An 18,848-nucleotide genomic window follows, 5' to 3' on the forward strand; every position below is an offset into this window, starting at 1 on the left:
AAAGGGATTACAAGGACTTTATTAGTTTTTCAAATAATCTTGCCAAAACATTCAGACTTCCCACGAGGTCTCCTTCAGTGATGTTGATCTGTGAGGGATGCTGCTGCAGATGTCCTTTGTGTGGGATTTCTAAGAGCAGCCTAACAAGTAGTCAACTTCAGGATTTCCCAAATCAGCAGTTCGGTCTGAAGTCACGTGACCTGATACAGCACATGAAACATGCATCTAAATGTGAATTGAGAAGCACATCCCTATAATGTCTGCAGAAATGAGAGAGATCAGTTAGCTGCTCTGAAGAATCTCCTTTTTTAAATGTTATTTTAAAAATGGCTATTTAAATATTTATTGTTTTTACACATGTGTCACATGTGTGCAGGCGCCCCCAGAATCCGTGTGTGTGTGCATTATATGTATAATTTTGTTATCATGTCTCTTCTCTAATCTTAACCTTCTGGTGACCCACTAGAGTGAGCATACTTCATCTACTCCTGCCCCCCATTGCACATACTGTATAGAACAGCACCAAGTGCATAATAGGCGCTCAGCAAAACAAGCTGAATGACTAAGAATACAATACACTATCCTACTACATGATACTAGCATCTGTTTGTAGTTTTTCCAAATGATAATCTACACCTTAGACTCATCTACAGCCTTTCATATTCTGAGGATCATGGCTTACACATTGCACTAGTATTTTGTTATGTAAGCTTTTTTTTCCCATTGCTTGAATTCATGTGATTGGTTGTTTATGTGTTCACTCAGGCATCCAACAAATATTCAAAGAGATGTCCTTGTGCCCTGGACAGTGCAGGATTGCCTTGAGGAACAATCTTTGACACATATTATTTATAATGATGGCTTTTAAGTCCATCATATATCTTCCTATTCTTCTGCCTCAAGACATTTTTCTATTATCAATGAATAATGTTATTAACAAATTATTGTTGTTAATAAAAACCTAGAAGCTCATAGCATGACTTTCCCCCAAATCATTCTTCATGGCAAATAAAATACCCAAACAGAGAGTTATTGAGTCACAGAACTAAAGGCAGTTTGGACTTTTTGGTGCTGTTGGTATTTTTTTGAGGGTGGTACCTAACTTAACCAATCAGCAGCACAAATCTCCAGTTCTCTTCTAGCCCACACTGTGCATAACTCATACTTTTGCTAATATACAGGATGAAAGAGTCCTTTTATCTTTGCATGCAATTTACATCCAACAAGCATGCACACTTCTCTTTGGTATATTTGTGTGGTACGTGTATACACGTGCATGTGTGAGTGTGCACGTGCACGCGTCAATGTATGTTAGTGTGTGTGGAGGCTAGAATTTACTTCTGCCACTCTCCACCTTCCTTTTTTGTTTGAGACAGGAGTTCTCACTTGCATCAGCCTGCAGGTACAAAGTCAAACCATCCTTGGCGGGGGATGGGGGCGAGAATTAAAGATAGGAAAGGGGAAGAAGATGCGAGAGACAGCTATAGGAGGGCCGCAGGTCAATACCACACCAGCAGCAAGTTATTGTTCATAGCCTTTTCATACCTCTCGGACCATGGGGATCAAAGCTACAAGCTAACAGAAAGTTGCTAAAATATACACATAAGACATCTGTTCCCATCCAAAAGCTTCTCTATTTCTCTTACCGAGGCCAATAGACTCTTCAGCCTTGAGCCTTAAGTGCACCTTCTCTTATCCTTCCATACCCCAGCAGCCTGGGGAATCTGCTAACAGACCCTACAGACCCTAACCCACCTTGACTATGCCTGGCAGGCAAACTTCTCTTTTCTTCTGTCTTTCTCTGCTTTAGAGAAGTAGACAAAGGACTCCCAACACTCTCTGGACTTGGATTTCACTGTTTGAGCTAGACCGGCTGGCCTGAGAGCCTGCCCTTCCTCAGTGCACTGGAGTTAGAGACATGCACCCCTATACTTGGCTTTTACATGGGTGCTAAGGATCCAAACTTAGGTCTTCATGTTTCCACAGCAAACCTTACCCACTGAGCCATCTCCCTAATTTCCATTTTAAACTTTTTTACCAGTTCAGTAGTTCCCCAGATATTTCTTGGAGGGTTCTTAAAGATCATAGCCACTGCTCACCATACTGTGAAAGCTTCACAAAGCATCTTAGAGTAGGGAGAGATTGAATTAATCATTTACACCAACTAAAATTTTTGACAGCCTCTGCTTGCATGTCCATGCAAATGGAGACTTCTGTGCTCTGCAAGTGTGGAGCTGGCATCAGCCCCCTGGGGCTTTCATGTAGCCCTGGTTCTGCCTTCACATGAACAGAATCTATATACAGCATATATCATATGTATTTAAACACTGTGTAGGTTAGTTTTGAACCTCCCACCCTAACTGCCCATTTCCGCAAGTACATGGTCAGGCTAGAATATCCAACTGCTGGAAAAGTTTGGCTGGCCCACAGTACATCTGCCTTTTCCATCAGATTCCGTGAGGTGCTGAATTGAGATCCTTCAGCTAGTTCACGTGAAATGTCTGATCAGCTGACAGTCCACAACCTTCTGCATGTGTCCCACAGCCAACTCTACTGCCCGTTACCTGGTACTTCAGCAGTTGGTCTCTGTAGACTTGAGAGCAAGGCTTTGGTTCTCCAAAGCCTGTTTTCATTCATCCTGGTGGAGGAACAGCTCCTGATTGCACTTGTGTCTAAAACAGAGGGAGAGACACAGAAGTCTTTTCTGACAGCATGTGTTGATATAATGGGGAAATTAGATGCAAGAGTAGACAGTTGTCGCCCCTGTTGCTTAGCATCTGAACATCCTCCATGTGGTGGAGGAACTAACTCTGTCTCTCATGGGACAAAAACAACTTCCTTAGGAGCTAGAATATGGCCATAGACCTGAAGCCCTGGCTCCTCCACATACAGCCCCCTCCTTGCCCACACTTGTGTTTTGAATCGTGTTTTAAAAACTGTTCTCCAGCAAGTGTTACCTCCTCTTGTCCTCTGGAGGAAAGTCGACTTTCTCTAGCTCTCCTAGTTCTCTAGGGAAGCACAACCTTTTACTACCTCTCGTTCTCCAAGGGAAAGATGCCTTTTTATGTTTTAACTACTAACTGCAGAGTTAGCTGTATCTGGGAAAAGGAACTAAAAGAAAGCATGATTTATAAAACTTTCTTACTTTGGGGGGCTAGGTGGGAATTGAGTCCAGGGCTTATGTGCATGTTCCTCTAAGCCACATCCTCAGCTCAAGACCTTGGGCAAAGTACTCTTTCCTTAGATCTACAGAACTCAGAATATCTGGTGACTTGTGGAAAACAGCAGTCCATGCAACCCAAAACCTGTAAGGTGGCCATTTCAGCTTTTAAAATCTCCTTGGGTGTGTGCACATGCGTTCATGTGTCACAGCATGTGTGTAGAAGTCAGAAAATTTCCCCCCAGTGTTGGTTCCTTCTCGCTGGAGCTTCTGGGTATCAAACTCAAGTTTTCAGGCTTGTGCGGCGTGTAGTTTTGTATACTGAGCTATCTCATTGGCCCAAGATGACCTTTTTAAAAAATGGACACCCACATCTTCTTGCTGATAAAGCTCTTTTCTCTCTCACCACTCTGACTCTGCTTCTCCTGTTCTGGGCTTCATCATGAAACAGCAGCAGAGCCTAATAATGAAGGAACAGGGCCTACTCAGTGACCCCCAACACCTCCCCCTTCTCAGGGTTGGGGTCTCACAATGTGGCTCAGGTTGAAACTTCTGACTCAAGTGGACCTCAGCCTTCAGAGTTGTCCTTTACATGTAACTAAATCTGTCTCCCAAAGACAATGCTTTTGCTGCTATTTCTGCTTCTTCTGGTAGTTTACTCCTGGACTCCCAGTCTTCTGGCTCAGTTGTGAACTCCATCATGGCAGGGGCATTTCAGTTTCTCTTTCTACAAAAAAAAAATCAGGTATGTCTAACCTATGGCCCCATGGACCAAGGACAGCTAAGAATGAGGCACACAACACAAAAGTCTAGATTTTCTTAAAACATTATGGTAACGTTATATGGGCTGAGCATGGTATATTTAGGAACACACACACACACACACACACACACACACACACGTAACAGTGAGAAAGGAATCCATAGATTTGAAGAAGAGCAGGGAGGGTAACACAGGAGGGTTTGGAGAGAAGAAAGGGAAGGGAGAAAAGTTGAAATTATAATCTCAAAGTAAAAGAGAAGAAAAAACATGAAAGGAATATATTGCTTTGATTTTTGTAACTCCATTGCACCTCTCTTGAATATCAATATCGTGTTACAATGTCAAAGGGCTGGACATGACCAGATCAGTCTATGTCACAGCAGAAGGAAAAACACCTTCTCTAGTCCCTTTGACCCCAGTGGGACTGGTCACCTCTCTGTCTTAAGCTGACTAGAAACTGCAGATGTGCACACCTGCTGAGAAGGGGCTGGTGAAGAGTCCTCCTTCCCGAAGTGACAAGGCAGGCACAGCAGCAGTGCTGTGTGAAGGATGCTGAATGAGAATTCTCTGTTCTGGCTGGAATGTGGCTTATCAAGGGCAGGGGCGTTTGCAAATTTGTCCACTGTTATCATTCTTAAGACTGAGCCTAAAGCGTGATAAAATCATAGTCTTTGTTGGGAGAATGAGGACTACAGTTTCATATCTGCCATTACTGCCACATTTAGTATGTTTTCTGGGGGAGTGTGACTTCCCAAGTCCACAGCTTCAAAATCTGTATTCGTTTACTCCACCAACAGCTTTCCTATTGTTTTGTGTGCACATGATTTTGAGTCATAAGAAGATACCTTTAATCGCTTCTCGGCCTTTTGGCTAAGATCAAGTGAAGAAGATACCTTTAATAATACCTGAAGCCTAGTGAATAAGTACTATTTTATGTTCAGCCCCATCATGTATGTAAAACCATTGAGTTTCTAGTGCTTTCTGTCCACATGGGAAAAACATTCTAAGTCTTTCTACTTTAAAATGTGAACTTAAACTGGGTGGTGGTGGTGCAGGCCTCTAGTTCCAGCACTCAGGATGCAGACACAGGAGGATCTGTGTGAGTTCAAGACAACCTAGTTCCAGGACAGCCAAAGGCTACAAAGAGAAACCCCGTCTCCAAAAGACAAACAAACAAACAAAAACCACAAAGAAATAAAACAACAACAACAAAAACAAAAACAAAACCCCCAAAATTTAACTTATGCCACTGTGGTAGTACCTTTTCATACTCTCAGTGCTTGGGAGGTTAAGACAGGGGAAAAAAATCACACTTTCAGGGCCAGCTTTGGAATATTGCGTGAGCTATATGGTCAGACTCTATCTCAAAATAAATTAAAAAATGAACAGTTATTTAAATTAAATAAAATTTTAGTTCAAATTCAGAATGTAAAATTGCCAGGAAGCAGCTAACAGGAATGCTGGCCTTTCTTTTTTTCCTATCACAATAATATATCATTGTGTGCATAAATAATACATTCTCATGATATTTCACTGACAAAACACAGGCATTCCCACCATTTAGTCGCTGATACCATTTTTCTGTTCATAAATTAGTTAAGTTAGCTCCAGGAAGGATGTACACAGTGAGAACGTGAATGGGAGAGCCTGTCCCAGCCCAGGTCTACTTGTACTAAGAGCCCACGATCTGAGCTCAGGAGGACACAGGCAGTTCAAGTGAAGAGATTGGGTCACCTCCAGGTCATATCTAAGCATCTGACCTTCCAGGGTGACCCCAGTAGTGGCAAGAGACAGGGATGGGTGTAAGAGAAATAACTTGGACCTGGCTGAACATCCTAAGTTTGACACAAAGCAAATCTCATGAACTGTTCCTAGAAATGGGAGTGCCCTTTTCCTGAGAATCTAAAGCCTTGGACAATTGTGCTCCAGGATGACTCACAAGTTAGAAAGGCTCAGGCTGTGTGAGCCAGGAGAGAGAGAGAGAGAGCAGCAGGCACGGGGCCACTGTGGTTTCTGGATTGTCCTATGATGCACCTCTCCAGCTACGAAATGATTTCACAGGATTCTTGACTTTCAGCAGGGAAATATGGAGATCCTTGTGAAGTGACGGGAGGCCCTGGCCTTGAGCTTCAGTATCTGTAAGCTTCTCTGTGTCCGTGTAAGCTCTCTTGTGTCAGTGTCTGTAAGCTCCCCTGGATGGGAGCTCTGAGAAGTCCACAGCATGGGTCAAACGGCTCATATTTTTCTTTAAAATTACTACAAACTTTGCATCCTCTTCCCTATTTTTTCTCTGAAATGATTGCTCACCATCTGCCCACCTAGGAACTCACTCTGTAGATTAAACTAGCCTCTAACTCGCAGAGACCCACCTGCCTCTGCCTCCCAGCCATGGTTCCACAGTTGACACTTCTCCCTGTTCTCTCACTATTAAAGCATTTTCCCCCTAAATCTTCATGTGATATTGGTGTTCCTGGGTACTCAGCGTAAGACATTGTGAGGAGATGTTGCTTGGATAAATATTATTCCTGCCCATTTCCAGGGTGCTCTTACTCAGGAGCTAACACTCTTTAGACTACATGGCATCAGTGTAGTCCTTATAACTTTGCTGCAGTGAGACTTATTTTACAAAAGGGTAATGGAAGGGACTGGTGACATGGCTCTGTGGGTAAAGGTGCTTGCCACCACTAATCATTTTTGTTCAGTCCCCGGTTCCACATGGTAGAAGAAAGGAATTGACCTTCGTGTACATACAATGCCATTCCCCCCACCTCTCTCTCTCTCTCTCTCTCTCTCTCTCTCTCTCTCTCTCACACACACACACACACACACACACACACACAGAGAGAGAGAGAGAGAGAGAGAGAGAGAGAGAGAGAGAGAGAGAGAGAGAGAGGGAGGGAGGGAGGGAGGGAGGGAGGGAGGGAGAGAATAACTGAAATTTAAAAATAAATTGTAAAGTCAAAGCAGCTGAGTGACGTTATCGAGGTCTGGAAAAGGACAGAACGGGGGTCTGCCTGAAGCTTTGCTTTGCTTCACACAATGTGGTCCTGAGTCTGGGTTACCTGATTTTCTGAGTAAGCAGTGTAGCTTCCTGCGGTCATGAAAGAAACTTCCCACCTCCATCTTCCTCTGCCAAGGCTGAAAGGGCAGAGGTCTCAGGCCCTGCCGGTGGGCACGGGGAGGGAACCTCTGGGTGTCTAAGAGATAACATGTATCTCTCATTCCCGAGAAAGTTGAGCGAACTGCAGAGGGCAAACATGGATGGCAGTAGAGGGCTTTGCCACCGTCTTAGGCAGGCGCCCGCATGCACAGAGTCTAGAGCCTATGCCAGGGGTTTGAATCCTCGGGTGAAGCTGAAACAAAGGCTGAGGCCTTTCTGCTTAGCTTCAGCCCTGGCTCCTGAGATGATGGAGTCAGCCCTTGAGCAGTTCAGCCTCCTCACAGACCTCCAGTGGACCAGCAAACCAGTGGATAGAGCCTAGCTCTTACCCTGAGACCACAACTTGTCATCAGAGCACACTGTATTATGCAAGTGCCCTGGCAAACTGGACCTCTCTCCCTGTAATCATCTTGACAGGAGTGAAGCTATCCTGAGAGATGCTAAGACTATCCTTTTGGCTATCAGACAAGTGAAACAATGGTCTACAAGAAATTGGAATTTCTCCTGAAATCTCATGCTGGAAGAAAGAAAAGGCTGAAACCTGGTTCCAGCCAGTGGAGGAACTGTCTGCCAGGAAACATTTCTGACAACTTGTTAGACCAAGTATAGGAGAGACTTGGAGCTGAGAAAAACTGAGGAGTGAACGGTGGGTAGAACCACACTTTGACTAGAATTGCTTATTGTGATTCTTTCTCTCTATTTAGACCTGAACCTCATGTCAGGATCAGGAAGATAGACTTGGGGCACACACTGGACATTTTTATTCCTTTTCCCAATGTGGTCTCTTAGAATACATTTCATTTTGATCTTTTCTCTAATCCTTGTCTGTTTAATTTGCCTATTGAAGAGAGGTGACCCTAACTATGTGTCCCAGGACATTGGACAAGGCCCAATATATGGTTCTGTAGTCTGCAGTTTGCATACTCCATTCTAGTCCTCAATACTGTCTGGCCTCCATTCTCTTTAACCCCTGAAGAACTTTCTAGAAGCCCCTCTTTTTCTAGAAGACCTTGCAGCTAAATTTACATCTACACAGTTATGCAAGGTATACTGTAGTCCTTCCCAAGGCAAAGTATAGGAGGTATAGAAGGTAGTTTTGTTTTATATTATTGGGGTTTTTTTTGTACAGCATCTGTTCTCTCCAGGCCTCAGGACCCTCAGTTCAGAGTAGCTTTGCCTAGCTCTTTTTTTTTTTTAAAGATTTATTCATTTATTATATGTAAGTACACTGTAGCTGTCTTCAGATACACCAGAAGAGGGCATCAGATCTCTTTACAGATGGTTGTGAGCCACCATGTGGTTGCTGGGAATTGAACTCAGGACCTCTGGAAGAGCAGTCGGGGCTCTTAACCACTGAGCCATCTCTCCAGCCCTGCCTAGCTCTTTCTTGAGGCAAAGGGGCAAACGGCCACCCACATCATTCCTGCCGGGGCATGGTAAGATGACCCATGAAGAAAGACTAGCCAAACCATGTTATTTTAGGACGACACACAGTCAGAGAGATATCATCATTCTTAGCTTGTGTAATCTTCTAAATTTCGTGGAACTCCAAAAAGGCACAAATTACAAGGCTCAAGATTATTCACAGATGTCTGAGACCGGTTGTGGGCGTGATTATTCAATGAAGGGGTCACTTAACCTCCCAAGGGGTGCCCATGATGTCTTTTGCTTCTTCCCTAGGTTAGCCATACAACATCCTCGGTGCCTTCTGATACTCTAACCTTAAAGTACAGAGAGAGTAGGGGTGTGTATGGTGGGATGGGGACACCGAGCCATGGGCCCTGAGCCCTGGAGAGCAGAAAAGAGGTGACCAAAGGGAAGTTGAGTGTAAAGTCACCGGATGCAGGTTTACAGGGGCGTCTGATGTGGTGCTCCTGGGTGGCGAGTAAGAGTGGCCCCTCTGGGAGAAAGCGCCCGCATCCTTCAGTTATCCTTCTGTTTAGGTGCATTTAAATTCTTTCTGTGGAAACTCCGTTACCGGATTTACAGATGTGACTCACCATGCCCAGTTTATGCAGCCCTGGGAATCCTGGGGATTGAACCCTAGCAGGTGCTTTATCAAATGAGCTTCACGTTCAGCTAATTGTTTTTGCTTTGCACAACTTATGCCCCTAAAAATTTTTTTTTGGTTCTTTTTTTCGGAGCTGGGGACCGAACCCAGGGCCTTGCGCTTCCTAGGTAAGCGCTCTACCACTGAGCTAAATCCCCAGCCCCTGCCCCTAAAAATTTTAAAATACTTAAATGTTTAATGATAATATTTATTCATATTTTTCTGTTTCTCTGCATTTAAGAAGTAACGTGGGCTGAGGCTGCAGCTCAGGAATATGTGGCTTAACATACAGAAGGCCCAGAGTTCAACCCTCAGCATGGTAAAGAGAGGTAAAGTGATAAAATAGCGAGTCACCTTCAGGGCTGCATACAAGACTTGACTAGGCATGGTAGAACGTGGACTAATCTCGTCATAGAGGCTGGATGATCAGGAGTGTAAGGCCATCTTCAGCTACATACAGAATTTAAGGGTTAGCCCAGGCTAGAAACCCTGTTAGAAAGAAAGGGAGAGAAGGGAAGGGCAGGGACAGGGAGAGACAAGGCTGAAAATGATTTAAAAATTATGGGCTGCGGAGACAGCTCAGTGGCTTGCTGCCTAAAAGCCTGACAACCCAAGTTCCATCCCCAGAACCCACAGTGGAAGAAAAGAAAAGCTAATTCCTAAAAATTATCCTCTGACCTCCACATACATGCATAGCTACACACACACACACACACACACACACACACACACACACACACACACACACTCCTACCTACCTCATCCCTGAACAACTGACGAATTTGCCCAGACATACTTAGGAGTTGTGATGACGGGTAGGCATTGCTGTACAGCTTAAAACTTGGCCCTCGTTTGGAAATGCAATGGCTGGGTGTGCTGGTTTAAACTGCAGTCAGCCTCTCAGTGTGCCATCAGGTTGATCAAAAGTAGACAGTGCAGAAGTGTGCACACTTCTCTCCTTAAGCCCTGCAGTGGTGGGCACCTGTGTCCAGTGGAGAATGAAAACGGGAAGCTCATCCTGTTATTACTTCGTGTGTGACAGACACACAAGGGAGAGAGCCAGAGGTCATATGCTCGTAAAAATCACTTGACCCTGCCTGTTACTCAGCCAAGTGGAGTGCGGTGGCTGTTGTGATGCTAAAGGCATCAACTCCAGCCACCCCAATGGCTTTCCTATTTACTATCCGTGAAATGAACAGTAGTTCATAGTTCCTGGTTTCCATTCAGAGAAGAAACTGGAAGAGGCCCCGTTTGTCTGCCACCCCCAGCTGTTTCAGAGCTACCACTGGCTAAGCAGCTCTGAGTGTCTGTGATATTCCATGACTAGCTGAACCCTCTCAGTCTACCCCAACTTGGAATAATACTGCTTCCATTTTCTCCTTAGAGGTTTGGGGCCGTCATGCGGTGCCAGACAAAGGAAAAGTAGTACCAACATGGGAACAGCTCTTTACTAGTCCTTCATGAACAGCTGCCAGGACTCTGAATCCATCCTGGGTTTCCTGCTTATCCAATGCTCAATGGTCCTCCTCACCTGTTTCTATTGATCTAAACGTCTGCCCCTGTGCCATGCAAGTCCCACAATGCTCCTCATCTACAACTCTCCCGCTTGAGTCCCCCAAGTGCTGGGATTATAGACACCTAGCACCACATGGCATTTCTAAGACCTATTCTCCTCCAGGGGTCTGTCTCCCACACTCCCTGCCTCTTTTAGGATCCAAGTCAGCAAGTTACCCTTCCATTTGGTCCCTGACCCTCCTATCCTTCCCGTGTCTAGTTCCATCCTTTACCCTATAAACATAATTCTCCCCACCCCAGAAAGTCTTATTCTCCCCCCTTATTGGAGCGTTTGTCCTGCTCTTGACCAACTTTTTGAATAGAGCCCACATGTTGTGCTTCCAAGTGTTTTTTACTTCCCACCAAGACTTCTGAGCTACAGTTATAGCCCAGGCAATAACTCCTTTCGGTACTGGAAAATGAGCCCACCCAGGACTTTGAGCTGCACAAATAATCTACCACTGCACTACATCTCCAACCACAGGAGACTTTCTTAACTTTCAAATTAATTGACAGATGCTTGTTCTTTGGTGGTGTTGATTGACCTCTTAGTACTTAACCAGTTTCAGTCACTACTCTAAAACTTGTCATTTCATTGGCTTTGCTGGTCTCCTATGTCTCACTACGTGGTCCATCCCTCATTTCGGTCTGCCCAGGGTTTTGCCTTTGATCCTACTACTCGGTCTCCTGACCATCACTTTCCTCTTGGGTACTTTTTCTGGGGTCCACTGGTCACTGCAGAACCAGGAACCATCAGAACTCTTGAGTTTCCAAAAGTCATGGTCTTGACTCAGAGGAATCCATTTCTAGTTGGAGAAGTTCAGGCATCAGGACTCTTGGAAGGTTGGATGGAAAGGACTCTTCACCGTGACTCACTCCTTCCCTGTTTAAGAACTCAGACAATGGAAGCAGTAGAACTGTGGTTCATAAAGACTGAGCATCCACAGGGCCGCTGCCCCATGTTTTATTCCAGTGTCTTACCTGTGGCCACTTGTAGCTATGGTCCAGTGGTGCTTGCTGCTCTGTGTGAGCTCACTGTAAGGGTACACTACCATATCCAGCCTCTATAAATATGACTCCTGATTTGGGAGTGTTGTCCATGGTACTTCCCTTAATCTTGTCTCCTTGTGCACATGCACAGGAATTCCTTTAGGACTATGTGTCTCTTGGACTTTACTAAGAAAGTATGCTTTCCAAAGATTTTACCAGTGTACATTCAATCTCTCTCTCTCTCTCTCTCTCTCTCTCTCTCTCTCTCTCTCTCTCTCTCCCTCCCTCCCTCCCTCTCCCTCTCCCTCTCCCTCTCCCTCTCCCTCTCTCTTTCATCTTTTCAAGACAGTGTCTCACTGTGTAGCTCTAGCTATCCTGGAACTCATTATGTAGACCAGGCTGGCCTTGAACTCAGAGATCTGCCTGCATCTGCCTCCCAAGTGCTGTGATTAAAGGCATGTGTCACCACTGTCTGTCCCAATATATAAGCATGTATTATAGTCCCTTTGTGCTCCCAACATAAGCAGAAGACACACCCAGTCATCCAGTTCTTTACGGCCAGGCTGTTGCATGCTGCAGAAATGCCCCATGTGGTGAAGTAAAAACTCTCTATGCTATGCTCTCTGGGGTTTGAGTCCATTGTCACCATCTCAGTCTTCCTGTTACAGACAGGCTGAGGGATGTCACCATGTTCCACAGTAAGCTCTTTCCAGCTTTGCTGATCCTGGGACTCTCTCCTCTGTAGCCACGTGGGCCAGCCACGTACTTGGTGAGACTGAGCACCAGTTAGAAGATTGAGTAGCCTAGTTCACAACGTAGGGGAACCATTTCCACAGCCTCCCTTCACCTACAATGGGCAGTAAACATTTGCTATTTAGCATTACACTTCCTCAGTACTCGGAGCTGAGGTATAGACCCACACGGTGCCTAAGGCCTGCCCCATAGTTTGGTACAAAGGACAAACTTTCTGTGCCTAGGTCCAGGTGCCCTTCCAAGGTGGATGCCCTTGCTGCTGGGTGGCAGCTGCAGGTAGAGAAGGGAAGAGAAGAGGAGGCCAAAGGCAAGAACACACATGAATAGAGACTCTTAGTGTCTGATGCATTTCGTGTTGTTCCATTGACAGACATTACTCATAAAACACAAGCCAGTATAGTATGGTGGCACATGCCTTTAAATCTACCATTTGGAAGGTAGAGGCAGGAAGATCAGGAGTTGAAGGCCAGCCTGGGCTACACAAGACTCTGTCTCAACAAACTATACACACAAAAATAAAATTACTAAGGATTTACTTCAAGATAAAGACTCCAGGGTACCTAGTCTCAAGCTCAGTCTCTGGTTGCTGCCTTGCCTGGTCCCACTGAGACCCAACACCCTCTGCCATTTCTCCTTCCCAGTCTTGGGTGCTCTGTGAGTGTATTGAGTTTCATTAGCACGGTGATCATGATTTCTGCAAAAAGATCCCCAAGCCATCAAGTCTGTGCCTATTTGGAATTTGTATGAGTCTCTTTCTCCCTCAATGGACACAGCCATGGAATTTAATCCTTCTCTTGGCCCTCTTCATTTCTGGTAAGTGGGATAGTGCATTTTGGTCATTACTGTTATAGTCATGAAGGTTTCAGGTACCAAAACAATGCTTAAAACCAGTCAAGGGGGGGGGGATCCAGCCCAGTGACAGAGTGCTTGATGGGCATTCGAGGCTCTGGGTCCAATACCTAGCAATAATAATAGTAACAACAGTAACAACAATAATATGCTATTCAGTGGCAAAGTATAGAAATTCCCATGACAGACCAAACCAGCAGACTCCGATTAATCCTTGTCTGATCTAGTGAAATCAATGATATAAACACCAACAAAAAAGTACAGTGGTTACCAAAACTAGTCTCCAGCCTAAGGAATAGGAAAGAAATACTGTGAGGCCAGACAGAGTGGCGCATACCTGTAAGTGGGTACAAATGCTCACGGGTATTTATACAGTCTTACAATTACCCCATTTCACTCATCTAACTCGGGAGACAGTGCTGTGTGACAAAACATTTCTTAGGGATGTGCAACACACACATATGCTCACCCCAGTGAGGGAACCCACAACAGGCTAAAGCATAGATACCACTAAAGTCCAATTTGTTAAGCCAATGAGGTTACTTAAAGGAATATGGGTGAAGAGTTACTACAGGAGCAGAAATGACCCAAAAGCAGCTGCACCACCATGCCCCACCTCAGAACAGGGGACATCTCACAAAGCTGGGAACCTGGAGTTCCTGCCTGTGTGACATGCAGACAGCTTAATGGACTGGAGAGTGTCCTTTCCAGGTCCCCAGGTTGCTCTACACCCCTTCCAGGCAGCTTTGCTGGTTTCTGCAACGGTTCTATGCAGAACGGGTCTTGTCTCAGAATGGTCTACACTGCTCAGTTTTATCTCTTCTGAATGGGATTCTCTGCTTTTATTGTTTGCTCTGGTAGGGATAAGCTCAGTGAATCTGATCAGTTTCAGGGACTTCCTGAAGCTCTTTGAGGTGTCTCCTTCCTGCTTCAATCTCAGAGGAAACTTTTGAACAACAGGCAGATTCTTCCTTTGTCTTGCAAGAAACTGGCAGTGGTTTCACTGCCAGGGTGCGTGCTTGAGGCCCTCATCAAATGTACATTCCTGTTTAATATCACAATCATGGCCATTTTATGGTGTGGAAACTGAGGCTCAAAACAGAGTAGCTACTTAACCATGGCGAGAGAGTCAAGAAGCCTGGATCCCTCTGGCCACGCTTTTCTCTTGAAGAACAGCAGGCAAACATCTTTGTGGAGAGGGAGGAAGCCGAGTGTTCTGCAGTTTGGCTTGCTTCTGATTTCTCTGTTCTTTTAACTGCTTATTTGGGCCATGTGGAGAGAACCTGCTGTTGTTAAAGAAAGGCTCCTAGTGCTCTCTGCCTGCATACAAGCCAAAGAGCTTCGGAGAAGTGCTTCTCTGGCAGGGGAGTGGAAAGGTCCCCAAAAAGCATAACTGCTGAAGGTTTTACTAAGCAGGACCCTGGTTCTGGGGGAGAAGCATCCTCCCAGAACTGCACAACAAACTGTGACAAGGTCCAGCCCCAGGATTGGGGATCTTCATGGCCTATTGTGTGAGTCAGCATGTGCCATGCAGCTGCAGATAGCAAGTGATGACACTTGTCGGCCTGGTGGCTATAGGCATCTCAGCATCATTTTCATTTAATTAAGCCCTTGAAGCCACATTCTCCTTGGGAGTTGATTATATGTTTGCGAAAAGGAGTTAACTCTTTGAAGTTTGAGATCTTGGAACCATGAATAAGTACTTTGTGTCTCACTACAATTTTGCTCCAGATTTGGCATGATGAATAGGTGGGGACAGTTATGGGGAAGCCCCTCTGGGCAAATTTAGTAACTGCATCTTTGTGGCCTGTGGGAGCTAAAAAGAAACCAAAACCCCAAAACGTTCTGTAATGCCATGCACAAGGAATACCTCGCCCTGCGGAAGACCTGGCTCTGACAACAAGGTCAGCAAATGCACTCTCTCTTTAGAGCTTTCAGATATCGGCCACTGTCCTAGCTGTCTAGGTCACAGGGACACGTCTGTCATCTATCTGTCTTTGTTCTGACCCTTCAGGAGCCCAAAGGGAACTTGAGCCATGAACACCGGTGATGGAGCTGATGAGGTGGCTCAGTGGGCAAAGGCGCTTGCCACCGAGCCTAATGACCTCAGTTTGATACCTAGGACCTACATGGTAGAAGGGATCAACTTCCTTCTTGACCTAGGTAGTCGACTACTTGACCTCTGACCTCACACATGCTGCGGCATGTACTCACCTAAACACACACACACACACACACACACACACACACACACACACACACACTAATAATTAACTAATCAATTAATTAAACAAACAAATAAAATATAGGAAGAGGAAAAAAACAACAGTGTGTTCAGGCAAAAGAGATGACAAATTGCCAGTTATCTTAGCAGCTTTCGTGATTTTCTTCAGTCTCACAGACACTGGACATCAAGTCTACTTTATGCGAATACTTCCTGGATCAGCTCTTCCAGTCCAGGAAGCCTCAATACTGTCTTCTCTCACAACTTTGTCTCTTTAACCTGGAGTTGAGCCTGTCCCCAGCTCATGCCTTCCAGGTGGTCTTGGGACCTGTCTTAGCTAAGGTTTTACTGCTGTGAACAGACACCATGACTAAGGCAACTTATAAAGGACAACATTTAATTAGGACTGGTTTACACGTTCAGAGATCGAGTCCATTATCATCAAGGTGGGAATATGGCAGCATCCAGGAAGGCGTGGTGCTGGAGGAGCCAAGAGTTCTACACTTTCATTCAAAGGGAACCAGGAGCAGACTGTTTTCAGGCAGTTAGGAGGAGGGCCTTAAAACCTACCACTTAGTGACACACTTCCTCCAACAACCTAATCCAACAAGGCCACGCCTCCTAATAGTGCTACTCCCTGGACCAAGCATAAACAAACAACCACAGGACTCTTATACATGTAACTCCTGAACAGCCTCTGGCCTTGGATCCCCCTCACCCCACTGTTAGGTTGCAAGGCTGTGTATGAAAGGGGAACATCAGTCACCAGGTGTATCGCACAGAACTGAAGTTAGATCCATCAATTCTCTTTGGACCCCATCCCATCGTCCTCCAACTCTGCAGCTGGCTTTCATGCCTTGCTTGTTCACACCCTCATTTATATCTCAGTGACCACCAATGCTCTCCTAGAGAGGTGGCTGATAAAATACAAAGGCAATGTAATGGGAATATACGTTCCGGGGCAACATGCCACGCTCTTTGTCTGGGAATAAGCAATTCTGTTTTGCCTTGAGCACAGAGTGGTGGTCATTCCAGGTGCATAGTTAATATTCCAGTTCATCTGGAGGACTCCCTGGCTCAGGGAGGTCTATTGGGTAAGATATCTAGGTTTGCTTTTCCATTATTGTAGGGCTGAACTCAAGCATAGATTCCTGCAAACATGGGGATACAACAAGTTCTGCAGTGTCCCTGGAAGCCAGCAGGGTACAGACAGCAACATAGAGAAGAAATGCAGTCTTCTTCTGCACCATGCTCTTCAGCCTGGCCTTTCTCAAAGTTGGGGCAAACTTTCCGAGGAGGCAAAAAGCCAAAAGCCAAAAACAAAACAAATAACAATCAGAAAACAAAAACCCAAGAAAACTTCAGAGAGGAGGAACTTGGCTAGAAGGATCAACTCACTTATTCCTGGGCGAGCTTCATCACCTACTGGTGCTATCTGAAATCGGGATTATTCTGTGGATGCCCAGGAAAGGAGTGTGTTATTAAAAGGTGATCCCAGAGCTGAGCATGGTGGTGTGGTGTGGATTTGGTTTATTGTTTATATTATGTTAATTGGGTTCCCAACAAATTCACAAGAATTTACATGTCTACGTGTGAGATGCTGACGGTCCATGCTCCCAGCAGTTCTAATTGGTAAATAAAGTTGTCAGCAGCCAATGATTGAGCAGAGAAAAAGAGGCGTGACTTTGAGGTTCTCTGGCTAGGAACACATGGGAAGAAGAGAATAGGAGAAGTTCCCCGCCTGAGAAGTGTATGACAGAGAGACAGAGACACTGCCAAGATGTAAGAGTTGGGAGTTGTGGCCCACGAGGGCTATAGGCCTGGGTCCACGGCGGCCAGGATGAAAAATAGGTTTTAGTAAATAATAATTCAGGAATATCAGAGGGGAGACTTACATAAGCTCATGGGTAACCATCGCCACGGCTGACTCTCGTGGAGCTCGAACGTAACAGGTATTAGCTTTAGGTTTGATAGCCTGGCTTCTGCAAGAGAGAGAACGTCAGCTTTGGGTTCCTGCAGTTGCCAGTCTTGGTGCATGTCTTGCAGAACAAGTCTGACCACAAGGTCACCGAGACGTTAATCAGGTCAGTGTGGGAAAGGTTGGAATCTGGGTTCATCTGTCACAGGGGAGGACCTCAGCTATAGCATTGACTTCCTGGCTCTGGAATATCACAGTTGACTGTACATTATGTAAGGACTGTCTTATGGGACAGCCCAGACCTGAAGAGTGAGCCCCAGTGGTCCAGTTCTTCCAGGAGCTGCCCTGACTCAGCATCTTGCTCTGCCTTAGCCAGTTCCTCAGCTATGCTGGGAGTCTTCCCAGAGCGAGTTACTCACATTCCATGAACAAGACAGGAATGGCAGGGATGTTATTGGCCCACGGTTAGGTGACTCTCTAAGATCCTGGTGATAACCATCCCTTCTGCTGCCACTTGTGGAAGCTGCTTCATCATTGTTATTATCCCCTTCCTCAGCAGGATAGCCTTAATACAGAAAACCCAGTCTCTGCCCTCCAGGAGTTGGGAAGGTTTAACTGAGTTAGTAATGAACCTACAGACAGCAGAGAAGATGGAATCTTAGACTGTGACGTCAGACCCCACACCCACATCTGATGAGAATTGCTGGGGAGTGCCTGGTTTTCATCAAGGGAGCAAGACCACACACACACACACACACACACACACACACACACACATACACACTAAACATATCAGCATATATACTAAATATACTATATACTGAATATGTACATATATATACATATACATCATACACACACATATACACACTAAACATATCAACATATATACTAAATATACTATATACTGAATATGTACATATATATACATATACATCATACACACATATACACACTAAACATATCAGCATATATACTAAATATACTATATACTGAATACTATATATATATATATATATATATATAGAGAGAGAGAGAGAGAGAGAGAGAGAGAGAGTGAGAGAGTCATATGGTAGCCCAATCTAGCCTCAGATTCACAGCAATCCTCCTGCCTTAACTTTCCAAGTATTGGGACTATAGGCATGAGTCACCATACCTGGTCCATCCTCCTTCTTTGAAACAACTACAATAAAGTGCACATGCTTAAAGTCTATAATCTGATGGGCTTTCAAATATGTCTGCCTTGTAAAACATGGTCAAGGCAATGATTACATCCATCACTTGACTTCATTCTCCCTTAATCCCTTGCGTCCATTTGAAATCCCCTTCTTCCTGCCCCTCCCACTTCACACCCCACCAAGCACTCATTTCGGATTCCCTTACACTTCCTAGAATTGTTTATGAATGGAATCATACAGTACGCTTAT

The 18,848-nt window shown here is 45.1% G+C and overlaps 2 long non-coding RNA genes across 3 annotated transcripts in view; one reads left to right on the forward strand and one right to left on the reverse strand.

Moving 5' to 3' along the window:
* LOC147999440 (uncharacterized) lies at positions 1–17,504 on the reverse strand. 2 transcript variants are annotated; one of them, XR_015644119.1, is made up of 3 exons: positions 17,399–17,504; positions 2,565–2,672; positions 1–200 (listed from the first exon to the last, which is right to left on the reverse strand). It is a non-coding gene; the product is annotated as an uncharacterized LOC147999440 (long non-coding RNA). The 2 variants fall into 2 exon arrangements; XR_015644120.1 differs by having other exon boundaries at positions 1–260.
* Positions 5,892–18,848, forward strand: part of LOC147999441 (uncharacterized) — a 23,433-nt gene continuing 10,476 nt past the window's right edge. The window contains exons 1-2 of the long non-coding RNA XR_015644122.1: positions 5,892–6,061; positions 7,501–7,729. This is a non-coding gene — a long non-coding RNA (uncharacterized LOC147999441). The remainder of the gene's footprint in view (positions 6,062–7,500; positions 7,730–18,848) is intronic.

The sequence above is a fragment of the Rattus norvegicus genome, chromosome 19, assembly GCF_021556685.1.
Source record: "Rattus norvegicus strain SHRSP/BbbUtx chromosome 19, alternate assembly SHRSP_T2T, whole genome shotgun sequence".
Lineage (NCBI taxonomy): Eukaryota > Metazoa > Chordata > Mammalia > Rodentia > Muridae > Rattus > Rattus norvegicus.